The 16,627-nt window shown below is 32.4% G+C and overlaps 1 protein-coding gene across 1 annotated transcript in view; it reads right to left on the bottom strand.

Moving 5' to 3' along the window:
- LOC127712787 (matrix metalloproteinase-2-like) overlaps positions 1–14,654 on the bottom strand; it is a 51,507-nt gene extending 36,853 nt beyond the window's left edge. Inside the window, exon 1 of the mRNA XM_052219403.1 lies at positions 14,555–14,654. The gene's annotated coding sequence lies outside the window, so the exon portion shown is untranslated. The remainder of the gene's footprint in view (positions 1–14,554) is intronic.
- Positions 14,655–16,627: the final 1,973 nt, after the last annotated feature.

Raw genomic sequence — 16,627 nt, 5'->3', positions numbered from 1 at the left:
ATAATTATATATATATACTAACAAAGAAAATAAGAGCTGCAATGAAAACAAAACAAACCAAAAAACCTAAATACATTACAGAACATCTTTTTAAAGTGTTATCTTTTTTTTTTTGCTTTTTTTCAAATATTTACTTCAATGTTTCCCTTTAGTTATCTTCTTGACTTTATCAGTTTAGCTAGAATATAAATCAGTTATAATCATTTAAGGTCAAGAAGTGATCATTTGGATTTTAGAGTTGGGGCAACGAAGTTACCCCGGATCCGAGGATGTTTTTTTTCAAATTATAAAATCTAGAGGCGTTCACGCGTAGATTAGTTTTAGCTCATGTTTGCGCCATAATTTATTGATCAATTAGATTTTCAACTGTTTTGATTAAACCGTAAATTGTATATCATTACGACTCAAAATGGTCTTACAAATTCCAAAATGTATATATTTTTTATGTAAAAGAAATTTCAAGGGGAAGAAGATCACAACCGATAGTCCAAAATTATTGAATAAATTACTGCTCCCTCTTTTTTCGTTACGGCAAGTTACGTCAAGTTAGGTCAATTTTCGTTCGTTCGTAAGATGTTGAGAAACCTCTACTATGTGATTCGTCTTCTCGTGGAGAACCGTTTAAATCAGGGGCGTATTTTTTGTTCTTCGGTAGTGAACCAGAAGAGGTCCATTTCTGTTTTTTTTTAATAGGGAAGATCTTCTGGCTCTCTTCCACCTCTTCTTTTTTGATAGGTAGTTTAGACGGCAGAGGCACATAACAAACATGGCGTCGTTTAGTCTAAATGACATTAATAAATTTATGAATGCAGATATATTAGAATGTGAGCTGTGTTATAAACGTTTTATGGTATGACAGCCTTAGTAGGACATCCCTGTAGGACGATAAGCTGGATAAATATAAGAACTACACGGACAATAACAGTTAAGGGACGACTGTTTGATATTCTAGGGAAGGGATTTTGATTAATTGGTGTTTAACGCTACTTTCAACACTAAGTTGGGCTATTCCGTGGTGGTCAGTTTAAATTTATAGATGAAGGATGGGGAAGGGAAGAGGGCATTATTAACTTTTTTAATCTGTCGCTAATTATGCCTATTTTTCAGCTCTTACCAGTCAACCATATTCATATATGAAATCCTCCTGTCCCCCACCCCAATAAAAGGAATAAATATCAAATGATTTTTCTTCTTATTTAACACAAGTTTAAATTGATTGATTGTTCGTTGCTAAATTTTAATGCCCAGTGACAAATATGTCATGCATGTTCAGGTTCAGGTAAACACAAGTTTAAAAGTCAGGTATATAATATAAAAACGAAGAGATGTATGATTGCTAATGAGGTAACTATCCACCGGAGTTCAAATATGAAGTGGATTTAAGCAATTATAGGCAACCGTAATTAAGGCCTTCAATAATGAAAAAACCCGATACTGTATTAAAAGTCGTCTATAAAAGGCCCAACGTGAAAAGTGTGAGAAACAATTCAAACGAAAAAACTAACGGCCTAATTATACATAACAAAATAATTTACAAAATATCAAATATGAGTCGAGACATGAACCAACGACAACCACTAAACTATAGGCTCCTGACTTGGTACAGGCACACAAAGAATATGGCAGGGTTGATATAAAAACGAAGATTGCCAATGAGACAACCCTCCACAAGAGACCAAATGACACAGCAATTAACAGCTATAGGTGACCTGACGGCCTTCAGCAATAAGCTAAGCCCATACCGCATAGTCAGCTATAAAAGGCCCCGAAATCACAAATGTAAAACAATTCAAACGAGAAAACTAACGGTCTAATTAATGTTAAAAAAAATGAACGAAAAACAAATATGTAACACAGCAACAAACGACAACCACTAAATTACAGGCTCCTGACTTGGGACAGGCACATACATACAGAATGTGGCGGGGTTAAACATGTAAGTTGGATCCGGCCCAACCCGCCCCCTAACCTGGGACAGTGGTTTAACAGTACAAGAACATGTTTGTGAGCGCTCAACCCTTCCCGAAGCTGGGACAGTGGTGTAACAGTACAATATAAGAACAACCTGCACAAATCAATTGCAATTAGATATAACTCAAAAGATCGGTACGAGACACACAAAAAAAAACTTACATTAAGACAATAGACACATAGCACCGAAATAAGAGTATTTGCAATTACTGGAAGTTTGTTCAAAGCTAATAACAACTATTACTGAAATAAATCTTGTTCTCCCAGACTGAAGTATCAATCAGTACACAACCAACGGATTTATTAAAAAAAAAAGAAAGATAAAACAGTCTGAGAAATGTCTGGTATACATTGTATACTTGCATATTGATACATATACAATGAAAATTTTTGAAAAGTGGTGGTCCGAAGGTTTTGACCATCGAAATTTTGCAATAGAAATAATAGTAAGGACCAGAAGATTTTCTTCAAGGACCACCAGAGAAAAATGATTTTGAGAACTTTCCGATATCTTTGCTTTATACAAAAATAATCCAGTTTGGTTACTTAAAAAAAATTGGATAGACAAGATGTCCTTTTTGATCATATTCGAGACAAACATTGACGAATTTTTGCGCAGTTTAAGATTATTCTTAAAAATCAAATAGTTGGGGTTTAAGCCAGATTTGTCCAGCAAAATTGAGTTAGAGGAAAGAACAAAGAAATGTCACGAACAGAGCACACTTTTACAGTCATGTCTACCGGACGTATCTTAATTTTCTATAAAAATAATCGTAAACTTCATTTATGTCATCCAAAATAACAAAAATCTGCTATATTCGACGGCAAATTGAATTTTTGTTTTATTGATCTTCCGTAAAATATCTCCAGAAGAGGTCCAGATTCATTTTTTTTTTACTCTTCACCAGAAGACATTCTGGAGATGTGCAGAAGAGACAAATAAAACACGCCCCTGTTCCATGTTGACAGGATGCTAGAGATTAGCTTTGCACTGCACATGCAAAAGCTTAATTTTTGATACTGTGATACGCACAGATGAACTTGATATGACTGACTTTTTTGTTATCCTAGCTCATATGGAGAATTTGTAACATTGCTTGATGGGGGATAAACACATGTCAATCTATACATGTATAACACAGTGAGAGTATACACCATCCTCAGTCGCCCCAATCCATTATTGTGAGCAATACCATGCGAAACCTAATTTAATTTGCATTTACAGTGAATTAAGTCTTAAGACATTTTTACTACCTATAGGTCATTTGCATTCCTCAAACCATAATTGATAAACATAATTGTCTATAAGTCAGCTGGTTTGTCGGTATTACCTTGGTTTGATTATTTGGGGAAACGATTTATTTCATACTTGTCCCTTATTTATACTTTTGAAAAATTCAATTATATAGTTTTGCTCACCACCATACATTATATTCTTTTAATATTTTTTAAAAAATCTTTTCCACAGAAAATCAGAAATAAAAGAATATTTGGTGGTTGTAAATGAAGTGTCAACCTTATGAAGTACTATAGACAATGCCTAAGTCGAAAGCGAACTTACCATGCCATGGCAAAGAATAAAAAACGACCAAAGGACAAACAACAGTCTACAAATCACAACATAGAAAACTAAACACTAAGTAACCCGAACCCCACCAAGGACCAGGGTGATCTCAGGTACTCCGGAAGGGTTTACGAATCCTGCGCCAAATGTGGAATTTATTGTGTTGCTCATGAAAGTACAAACACGGTGATAAGTTTAATTCGGTAGGTCACATTCTAAGAATCACCATTACTGCTCTTCATCTTGATCGTTGCTGAAGTTATATTCTAGTTACTAAAAGATGGACTTCACAAGACATCCTTACAACAGAATTAAGACTGGTTCTTATGTTGACATAAGCGCACTGTTTGATACTCATCGAAGAATTCTACATAATTGTATGTCTTTGAGAGAGTAGTAAATAAACCGCATATAAAAAGTCTTCAAGCAAATTCTTTAGTAAGTTGCCTGACAACAAAGGCTTAGATACATGATTTTTTTCATGAGTTGGTATTGGCTTTGAACTAGCTGTCAGTAACTGCGAGTACTCTCTGATCTGTACTTCAACTTTTGTTTTTTGGATGTATAATTACCCGTCCACGTCCACTTTGTGTTTTTGTTAGATGAATTTCTATTTGTATCAATCTGACGAGTTAAGCCTTTTTCAACTGATTTTTATAGTTTGTTGTTATGTTGTACTGTTACACCACTGTCCCAGGTTAGGGGAGGGTTGAGCGCTCACAAACATGTTTAATCCAGCCACATTCTTTATGTGCCTGTCCCAAGTCAGGAGCCTGTAGTTCAGTGGTTGTCGTTGGTTCATGCCTGTCATATTTGTTTTTCGTAAACTGTTTTGTTATAAATTAGGCCGTTAGTTTTCTCAATTTAATTGTTTGATATTTTTCATGTCGGGGCCTTTTATAGCCGACCATACGGTATGGGTTTTTCTCATTGTTGAAGGCCGTACGGTTGCCTATAATTTGCTTACATCCACTTCATTTGAACTTTGGTGGATAGTTGTCTCATTGGCAATCATACCACATCTCCTTATTTTTATATTCATAACCATGGTATAAATGCAAAACAGAAAATCACAAGAGTTTGTAGGAAAAGGATGATGCTAACAGTAACTTTGCAATGTGCAATCGAACATATATAATTTACGAAACAACAACTATGCTGAAAAATAAAGTCAATGAAGTTGTACATAACCAAGGTTAATTTGCTCTTTTACAAACATTCCATAATAACTAGTAGATTTTTTTCCATATGAACGTATATAACGATGAAACTGTTCATCTACACACGAAAAACGCTATATAGTATAAAAGAAAACGAGATTAATGATATAAAAATAAAAATGAAGCCCGATGCTGTTTAAATGAACTTATGTCTTGAGATTGGTTTATTGTGTAACAATTGAATCTCCTTACACCAATTTCTATAACTAACTTTATTTTTAACAAATAGTATATAATACACAATAATAAGAACACCCGACCCTTTGGGTCTGTAAGTCACTTTAAACATTAATGTCAACGGTACGACGAACAAAATAAATCAATTTTTAATGAAAATTTTCATTTAAAAAGTGCTTTCTCTTACTGAAAGCTTGCAATAGATATTTAGCAGTTTTTTCTCGGATGTTGACATAGTAAACATTTAAACTGTTCATCTTTTGATAGAATATATAAATTTTCAATTTGTGAGAAATTTTGAACTCGTAGATTGTTGTAAAAACTACAGTTTATGAGGATATTGAATTCGTTTTCCACACAGTTATCATCACGCATTTTACACAATCTGTCATCTTTTGCTTTTATAATATAAACTTGCAATTGTTTGTTTGCACCTGTCCTAAGTCAGGAATCTGATGTTCAGTAGTTGTCGTTTGTTGATGTGGTTCATAAGTGTTTCTCGTTTCTCGTTTTATATATAGATTAGACCGTTGGTTTTCCCGTTTGAATGGTTTTACACTAGTAATTTTTGGGGCCCTTTATAGCTTGCTGTTCGGTGTGAGCCAAGGCTCCGTGTTGAAGACCGTTCTTTGACCTATAATGGTTTACTTTTATAAATTTTGACTTAAATGGAGAGTTGTCTCATTGGCACTCATACCACATCTTCTTATATCTATTGACATGAGTATTCTTTGCTATCTTTATATAGAAGTTCTACCATGCAGTCTGGCTTACGTCTAAATTTTAAATGAACAAACTCTTAAGATTATGAATCAGTAGAGCTCCTATATTCATGAGTACGTTTTTAAAACAATAGTTTGCACATTAAGAAAGAAGAGTAATAAGAAAGATTTGTTCAAAGACTAAGATTACAATGAAATTCGATGTTCAAATTGATTGACCCAAGGGGTTTCTTGCTTATAAATGTCTGAATGACAAAGCAAAGAGGAGGGCTTACAAATTATTAATTTATTGATGCTGATAAGCATAATCAATAAAAGTTTTCCCTATACACATTTGTCTTCTATACAATACTTAAATGGAGTCTGACATTTTAAAACTTTCCATATTTAAATGCTGTTATACGATACGCAAGTTTTGCCGAATTGGCGTCTTATTTCTTAGAAGACTGTCAAAAACCACAGAGACATCAATAACCGATTCAATCTGTGCAATAGAACTGATCAGAGTAAATGTCAAAACGAAATAGTTTGTTACACCTCAGAAGAATGAATTTCTTGAACGTATAATTTATAGGTGCAGTCTTAACTTCTTGTTGCTACTGACATCGAATATTTCAAAAAAGGATTTGTGGAGTGTACGCCAATTAGACAAAAACCCAACGACATAAACATCCGAAGCAATTCTACAGGTCTAAAAACAAGTTATGAATGATTTCGACAGAGACTATAAACGATCTGCCATCACTAAATTCCCCAAATGACACAAATGTTCAGATTTTTAAAAATCTATTTTATAAAGTTGAAGTATTTGAAAATTAAAACAACACGACATACACATACACACACTTACTCAACCAAACACATTTCCACATTTTTTATACACAATCATAAAGGAAACACCGATATATGGCCCTATTAGAAAATACAGTTCCCTATGCCAGAAAAATAGAAAAAGAGAATGCCGTCAAAACTTGAAGTTTTTTTCTTATGAGTAATTTTTTTTTCGATTTTTTTTTTTTAATGAAATAAATTTGCACTGTATAGAAATTTAACACTATATATCTCCATTACATATTAGTGCAATTTCTCGATGATAATCTATATGATACCGTGTTTTGAAAGTAAATTCTAATATAACGTGTAACACTTGGAAGTTTATGTCGTACCTTTCCCGGGCAGACTTTTAAAGGGTCTATTAATGTCTTATTTTGTACTTTATTCTCAAGTTATGTTAAAAATCCTATTATCTTTAGGATCATTTTAACAATTCTTATAAAATGCCGCAGTGTATTTCAAAATTTAAAAGGATGCTTTATTTCTTTCAAAGTACATTAACATTGTTATCTTTCTATACTTTATATTTTTTATGGAAAAAAAAATGTGTGAACCTTCAATGTTCAAATACAAAATGAAAACAACCCTTGTAAATGTTATGTCAATAACTAACAATGTCCATACAGAAGACTTTTTTATTGTGTGCATTTCTGTGGTAAATGCCTTCATGATTCGCTGCGCATGATTCATCTTTCTGAAATCTAAGATTTGCATATTCAGTCGCTGAAAACCTATACACATACATATACATAGATATATTTCTTTATAACACAAATATATATAATGACTTATACATTTATATATGCAGCATTTGTTACTCTTTAACTACACTATTCACAGTGTTGGATAGTTATAAAGAGAGTGTAGGTGGGGGTTAACAGAATAGGGAATAATGGACAAACAATATAAGGAATAGAAAAAATGGGCAAAAAAAAAAAGAGATAAGAATATAGAGAATAACCGGGTGCTAAAATATAAAGAATAAAGAAAATGGACAAAAAATATAAAGAAGAGAGAAAAATGGTTTAAATAATTAAAGAATACAGAAATGAAGGACCCCTCCCCCAGCAATCCAGACTATTATAAAAAGAGGTAACCGAAAATCGTATTGTAAAAAAATGGATTTTTTTTCAAACAGACCGAATAAGAAATCTCCCAATGCAACAACCAGCTCTGTTTAAAACATCTCTTAGTTTTGCCAACCAGACAAAGTACGAAAACAAGTAAAGTGCCTTTCAGACATTACTATGAAATAGATATTCAGCGAAAGTATTAGTCATACATCCCTACTATATGTTTTAGATATCAATCATTGTTCTCAACTCCTCAGAGAGAAAACATCAATATTTAGGAGCTGTCTGTTTCATGTGAAATTTGTGCAAATTGGTTTCACCCCTACCTCTATGATATTGATTACCCATCCATCAAACTTCTGTGCAACAAGTCATGATGAAACGGAACAAACCACGCCGATCTATCTAATTATATAATTGTGTATTGACATTTTTAAGCAAGTAGCAATTTAGAAATGTTAGAAACCTAATAGAAGATCACCAGAAATGAATGATACCGTTTATGCTCATTTAGACGAGCTTTTAGATCCCAGATGATTACATAAATGGAAATGACGTTTTCTAAGCCAATGCATCATTGTGATATTGACTTATGACATCCATTTCTAACAATTGAGTGAGTTTGGATACTTTATTAATCCAATTTGTACAAATTACTACGCAGAGTATTAGATTCGGTAGTTTTGACAATTTGTTCGTCCATCCTTCAAGTCTTGTCCGTAATCGACCCATCGATTACATGACTCATACGGCATAAGAACTGTTGATATTTCGGAATTTGAATTTATATGATTTCGGTTATAATTAATTTTATCATAACAATAAAACCCGCATATTTAACAGTGTGCAATTATTTCTTTTAATCAAGTATTTTACAATATTCAAATTACAACGAATATTAATGACAGTTATTCATAATCTCCACAGAATACAGGGCTTCAATCATGCCAAAAACACAAAGCTGTCGATATGACAAGTTCTGATTTTTTTTAACCTAGAAAGAACAAAATGCATGTATAATTCATAATACATTTTGTTTTATTTGTAGATCGACAGATAATCTTCAAACTACTTCTTGGTGTTAATGTAAAGCGGAAAAAGAGAATTACGCATGAGTTTTAAATAATATATAAAATAATCCACACATTTTATTATTTTTCTGATAAACAAGTACGTACAATACATCAACCGAGCCTTGTTTACTGAAATATTGCCACGTAGAATTCATTATCATAATATGGGTAGATTCTGTATCCTGAAATGTGTTCATGTAAATGTATTATTAGCAAAATGAAACTAAGGTATCTTCATTTGTAGCTGGAAACACTTTTATTGTCTTTTTATAAAAAATATTTATTAAGTTTCACCGAACACTTTCACCATAGAGGTAGAGGCGTGAATGTTAATGTAATCTAACTTAATCCTACACCTTTTTACTGATATCATATAGAGGGAGTGGATGAACATGAACAATGAGCTCATGACTAGTTGCAGAGACATGTATAGTATAGTATAGTATATGTCTCTGCTTGTTGGTAACACAAATACATATATTCCATTAAATATAACAAAACAGACTACTATAACAAATCTAATTTGTTTCATCAGATTTTATATTGTTTTAAAGTGATAAAATGTATTATTTGCCTATTTTGTTCTTGAAATGAAAAAAGGGAGGTTTGTACGCACGTAAAACTAATTTGATTAACCCCACTACCTTGTATCTGTACAAGGTGGGACTATTTGAACCATATGTTGTCCGTTGTTGTTTGTCTTTATTTGTAGGTCTATATATTCCGAGGAGTCGGAGGTTGGTGTGGTCTGTTAACTAATTTTTGTAATTACTGTTATCCTTTAAAACATTTATTGAAATTCTTGCCTTTTTATGTGACATAATCCTGATATTTAACATTAATGATATTGTAATTGGTTCCAATAAAAAATAAGCTTAAAGTTTTTTCGTTTTTTTTTTGTTATTTGCATTGTCCCGGTTTATATTTAGTTATTTAAAATAGTTTAGAAAATGCACAAAATCAGCGTCTCATTAGACAACTTTGGTTGGGTATATTTTTGTCTTATTTTATTACTGAAAGATTTACATTATACAATTTGTACATATATATTGACAAATATGTGACGAAATTTTATTAATATTATTATAAAATGTCACCAAAGACAGCATGCTTACAATTTGGTTTGGAACGCTAGATACGTTTCGTCTAAAAAAGCTCAAATCAGAACAGGTGGAACGCCAAATCAAAACAGGGGGAACGCCAAATCAAATACGAACTTGAAGAGCTTTAAAAAAAACGTGAATTCCGAAAAGTTTAGACAAATACGAATAAGCCAATCTATGACTGTGGTAGAACTTAAAATACATATTAGTTTTTCGAATAATTCAACATTTTATAAACAGAAAATTTACAGAAATTGAACATATCAATGCTATTTCAAGTCAACACAAAAATGATTACTCCTGGGCTGGTGGTATCCGCGGAATATAACAGAAACACATTGATGTGGAAACAATTGTAATCACAGGGGTCATTAAAATCATAAGTCAAATAAAACCAGACAAAACTATAGACAAGAATAAAATTGACAATGAGAATAACAATGACAAAACACAAAAAAGATGAGGCAACACAAACCTCACTTAAAAAAGGGGTGCTGAGTTGATCCGGAAGGGTAAGCAGTTCTCGCTTCACTATTAGTACCCGTCGTGTTGCTCATTCAAGTATAAATCCGGCAATAAGTAAGGAGTTGCAAGTTTCCAACCCAGGAAAATATCTGATTTTAGTTGTTTTTTGTCGTAACCTCACTCGAAGCCTTGTATTTAAAATTTTATACTCAGATTCAAAATGTTAATAGCATATCTATTGTGAATTGAAATTATTGAAATACTGTGAAACTGTTTACTCGAGTAGTGGTATTAACTATATGTGGATTCTAAAAAAAACTCTAAAGAACTTCTGAATAATTCTAAATCTCGATCATCCTCTGAAATTAATTCTATCAAAACTTTTGATTTTTCAACCCTGTATACCACCATTCCCCATGTGAAATTAAAAAATCGTCTAATAGAAATAATCCACAATGCTTTTCAATATAAAAATGGTAGCATACGCTATAAATTTATTACTTTGGGATACCATACGGCATATTTGGTTAAAAGTGAACAAAAAGGCAAAACATGCTACACAGAGGAACACGTGATCAGTTTGCTGGAGTTTCTTATTGACAACATATTTGTTGAATTTGGAGGTAGATTTTTTCAACAAATTGTCGATATTCCTATGGGAACGAACTGTACGCCTTAACTTGTCTACCTCTTCTTATTTTCATATAAGTCGGAGTCCATTCAGACACTTGCCAAAACAAGAAAATCAAAGAAGCCAGATCATTCATTTAATTTCACATTCAGATATATTGATGATGCTCTTTTCATTAACAATCCAAACTTTACTGATTGGGTTCCATTAATATATCTTCCAGAACTAAAAATTAAAGAAACAACAGACACGACTTCCTCAGCCTCATTTTTAGACTTATTCCTAAATATGACATAAGCGGTCATCTCAGTATCAAAATCTATGACTAACGAGACGGTTTTTATTTTGAAATTATCCATTCCCCCCACCTTAGTAGCAATATACCAACTTCACCTGCATATGGGATATACATTTCTCAACTCATTCGGTATTCAAGAGCTTGCAGCTGCTTCTCAGACTTTATAAAACGTCACCAGTGTCTGAGCAGAAAGTTGATGAACCAGGGTTATGTCAAAGAATGTCTCGTCCTTTTTCTAAAAAAGTTCATCGGAAGATACCAAGACCTTGTTGATAAATATTCCTTATCAACCTCACAAATAATACAAGATGGTCTTGAAGTATAGATTCTAGGTATTGACGTTGTTTATCATCTTAATTACGTGTTATAGTGTTCTTTTATTTGTGTTTGTAAATTATCAACCTTTACTGTTTAGTCCATTTTTGGTAATATCCTTTTGGCGTGGCTCGGTACTTATACATCCTGCCATTGTGTTATTGTGATATGGTCATTTTTTGTATTCTTGTCTTTCATTCTTGTTTATGTGCTTTGTCTATATGCCATTTAGTTTTACTTTGTTGACATATTTGTTTGTTTTATAGTGAATAAGATTATAACACAATGTTGACTGTTGTACCCCTATTTTTGACATTTTTACCTATTATGTCTGTTTGTTTTGTTCACACATTGCTGTCAATATAATGGAATTTATGCGACTGTCGTACAAGTGAGAGGTTTAGATAGCTATAAAACCAGGTTTAATCCACCATGGTCTACATAAGGAAATGCCTGTACAAAGTCAGGAATATGACAGTTGTTTTCCATTCGTTTGATGTGTTTTAGCTTTTGATTTTGCCATTTGATAAGGGACTTTCCGTTTTGAATTTTCCTTGGAGTTCGTTATTTTTGTTATTTTACTTTTTGTTATATCTAAGATCTGTAAATATAAAAATTGAATGATGTGTTTTTTTTAAATTTATACGAAATGAAAGCAAATGACGATCGCTGTTTTAAGCAAAATGCGAAGATAACTTGCTTTCATTTCGTGTTAAAGACAGTATTGAATTCCATAGAATATTTGACAGATGAAATTCTGTATATTTCATTTCTTTCAAATTCACAGTTTTTCAAATGGGTTATTGGAATGCTATCTCATTGACGTTTTATTTATATATATATAAAATATAGTCGAACATCGCCAATTCATACATGCAACAAATGTTCCATTGAAAATAAAATCGACTAGAATTTGTACTGTTGTTTGGTCTAATGTTAGTGCTGGAGATCTGTACAGATGACAAAGTGATCAATACACCAAAAGTTTTAATTACATCAAATGAACAGTTACACCATAAGATATGGTGATATGGTATTTGGACAAGTAACTAATACTAGTATAGCAATTTGTCTTATTGTCATTTTTACGTTACAGAGCCGATATTAGACATAACTATGTCCATTTCATATCTAAAATTGGTCTGGGTAAATAACCATTGTAAATAAATCTGTATTGAGGCAAGTTAACAACGTCAAATAAACATAAAGATGAATATGATCAAGCTCTTGGTAGATATTGATCATTGCTTCAAATTAGACTTTATTTATGGCATATTAGATTTACTTCTCATGGTGTTTTGCCAAATAAATATCGTTATAGATAATTTGCCATAACAAAAACCACAGTTCCAAAATCAAATTTAAGCAATCAACTTATTGGAGTAAGAATTATATCTTATTTTATATCTGCATCGTCAGCTGCACGTCTGTATGATTCACATCCGGAGCAAAACAGGTTCGATCTTATAAAGGAGTGAATGTTTAAAATCTGTTGTTAGAGTACAATTATGATGATCAAAGTAATATTTGACATAAGATCAGAGAACAATTGATAATTGAATACATTTTATTAGTGGTAGGCATATCCGCATATGCAAAGGAAGTAGGCAAGTGGCGAAATCATGTTTGTTGTCTCATGTTTTAATATTCATGTTTACATATTAAAAATCAGAAATGTTCATCCTCCTGAAAGCTTTAAATAATTATTTCTCTTGTGAATTTGGAGGTAATTTTGGCTGTAATATAGTGGGGTTTTGCTGTAATTTGTGTAGGTTTTTATATTCGGAAACGATATAATTGAATAAGTGCAAAGTAGACGGCCAGATGTCCCTTTTAAACCTTCCTAGCCTGACTGAGCAGTTTGAGCTACTGCACTATATACAATAACCCCCTCCTTGTTGTCATCCATCCAAATTTTAATAATTCAATTTTAGAACCATGCATTCAAAGTTTTATTGATTGACGGAATCGTCTTTTTAGAGTTTGCTCTCCAAAATCTATTCCAACAATCTTAAAATCATAACTACGTATATGATTGGCTGATACATTTTTGACATATTTGAAACCACTCGGAGTTATACTTTGGGTGTTCTCTATCAGAATAATATTCTATGTCCAAGATGACAATTTAAGTTGCACGGTAGTATTTACTTTCCAGGAGCTCTTTTGTATACCCTACTTAGGTCAATGTATTTAAACACTGTGATTGAACAAAAATTACAGCATCTACTAAACATATTTTCCCAAGCTTACGGATGAATCAGGTTTAATTGAAAATTATTTTGAATTTTTTTTTATTTACTGCATGATAAAAAGACTAACAGCACTATTGGCCTTAGGTTTATAAAGATAGCAGAAAAAGCAAACAGCCATCATACATATAATCATTTATTTCTGAAGTGAAGTACTTCAGTAAACTGTGTATGTACGTTCTCTGGGTCTATTAAAAAGTAGTGAAAATTTTAACAAGACTATCATTATCCCAATGGCCCAGGAAATACTACCGTATCACTTATATACAGTCTCATATTTTCTCAGGTAAATTGAAATATCTTCTCAGAAAATACCTTGACAAATGTAGTAATAATATTGGTGAAATGGTACTTCCCCTTTTCATATCCGAAAGCAAAGTGGTTCATTCAAAATTGTTTTTCACTGATTTCAACCATCTCATCTGACATAGCTTTACTGAATAAAACCATCATGTTGTGCTTCCATAAGAAGATAATCAAAAGGCCATTTCTGTTATCTGCCAGGGTCAACACAGTCACAGACTGCTTGATACATTTAATCCATTTGTTACCATGAGTTTCATTTTCTAACGTATTCATTACATTTAAATACCTTTTGTGGGGTTGGTATTCCCGAAAAGAAGTTATCACAATATCAAAGTGATTTTTTCTATAGGAAAATGTCTTCGAATTTGAAAAATAAACAACGTCGATTAAATACAGATTGTGACCCACCTCATTACAATGGTGTTTGGTTTCTAAATCAAAAATATATCATGAAACTGAAAGTCATAGTTTAATATTTACAGTTTGCAAATAGAATCAGTAATATACCAGGATCATTGTGAACTGGCATCAAATTAAGACTGATACGAACCTACGAAGTTTGCTGTCAAGCCATTCATCTTGGCTCTATAGAGTCATACAAATCCCTCGTGATTGTCTACATGTCTTTTTACCAGCTCTTTCATACTGTTATCTGTAAGACAGCAATTATCAGAGAATTAAAAAAAAACCAATCTACATTCAAATATATTACTCTAAAATAAAATATTTAAACCATGTGTTAGAGAAAGGAGGAATTTTTCAAAGACTTGAGGACCAGAAACTGTTTTGCTTTTAATTAAGTTAATAAACGTTAAATTAAAAACAAAAGGAATTAAAAATTAAGTTAGAAAGAAAAGCTTTATATGAATCAGATGATCAATTCATTCTGGCGGCTCAAAAAGACCGTGGCATGTTTTCTCTGAAAAAAGATATCCTATAAAATATGGCTGTGAGTGAAATGTGGTAAAGGATTCAACGAATTCAGGAAAATTAAAAAGACTATAATATATACCACTGAGTGAAAAAAAAAATGCTGTTGCAGTTATTGCGCTTTCTGTCCACTTGATATACACTATATAAAAAAGCAGGTATATGATACTGAAGCAACTTAATTAAAAAGTGAACCAAAAGAGAGGCGAAAGATACCAAAAGAATATTCAAACTTATCAGTCAAAGACTAACTGACAACTGCTGCGAAACATGATATAATCAGAATGCAACACCCGTCGTATGACTCGTGATCGCTAGAGAGTAAAATTGGTAAGATTCAAATGAGGTAAACGAACGTGTAGTAAGTTGTGTTTTTTTATTATTTGTGATGCACTAACCTCATAAAGATAGACCAACTCCTAATGGCAACTATATAGTTCGATGGACAGTAATTATGGTATCTCATATGGGTGAAGCAACTATAGGGCGCAAAAGCTTACTACTATATATAACAGTGATAAGAAAACACCATTTAGATGATACACGAATTCAAAAAAAAAGAACATTCACTATTTGAAAAATATTATAACCATGTTTTTCAAAGTTATTTGCTCAAACATCCTGCCATGTCTATTGATAGGCATATGTCTAGATAGTTATTCTGGTCTTAACAGAACTTGTATTTCATCTCTTATGTTTTGTCTTAACCATTAGTATTTACAGAAATGTTGTTTCATTGCATTGATTAAATTAATTTACATGGAATGGTTCGCATTTGGTATCCATGATAATCGTCTGATAAAAAATCTAACCATCAAGTTAAACAAAAACTTACAGATAAAAAAGCTGCAGATATTCGTACACATCCTTTTTTTTATGAAACCTGCGATGTTCCTTTCAAAGAAAATAGTTTGTCATTCTGAGACTGACCTCACGGGTTTTCCGAGGTATAGGTATATTGTCATCTAGACTTCTCCGTTCCAGCAACATGTTTGCTGAGGGAGAGGTGCGTCCGTTTGCTGTGTGGAATTTATTTTTATGCAGACATATATACGTCGGAAACGGGATGTTAAATCTGTTGCTTCGTTTTGGGAGTGTGCATGCCACGCTTGTTAATGATGCTATGAACTTGATCTTGGATATGGACATCAGCAATGTAAAATGCTTTTAAAATTATTGATAAATCATTCCAATTATATCCTCAACATTTAACTTTGGGCTTAAAAAGAACAAGTATTGCAGTTGTATTGAATTTTAATTGTTGATTGTATGAAGTGAAGATATGTCAATAATACTCTAGATGAGAATCTGAAAACAATGAATTTATTTAGTAAGTCTGCAAAGCGGGCCTAAAGGGATGAAAGGCAGAAAACTGCCCTTCGAATAAGATGTTGTTTTTATTAGCGACAGAAGTTTTGCCTTGTAACAAATAGCATACGAAGTTTATTCCAACCTATCGTAGAGATGTATTTATACACCCAACACAGCTAAATAGACGCTCTTTCAGCACATGTATGACTTCCACATGGTAAACACATTTCTAAACTCAAACGACGTAAAGGTTTGTTGCATTTACAAAATAAGCTGATACATAGGAAAATTATACAGAAATCATTTGTTTCTACTACCCGGATTTGTTTTCTCTCAATCTATTTATGACTTTTGAACAGCGGTATACTACTGTTGCCTTTAT

This window comes from Mytilus californianus, unplaced genomic scaffold, assembly GCF_021869535.1.
Source record: "Mytilus californianus isolate M0D057914Y unplaced genomic scaffold, xbMytCali1.0.p SCAF_8, whole genome shotgun sequence".
In the NCBI taxonomy this organism is placed as follows: Eukaryota; Metazoa; Mollusca; class Bivalvia; order Mytilida; family Mytilidae; genus Mytilus; species Mytilus californianus.
The sequence above is the reverse complement of the archived record's forward strand: the minus strand, read 5'-3'. Positions and strand labels throughout refer to the sequence as shown.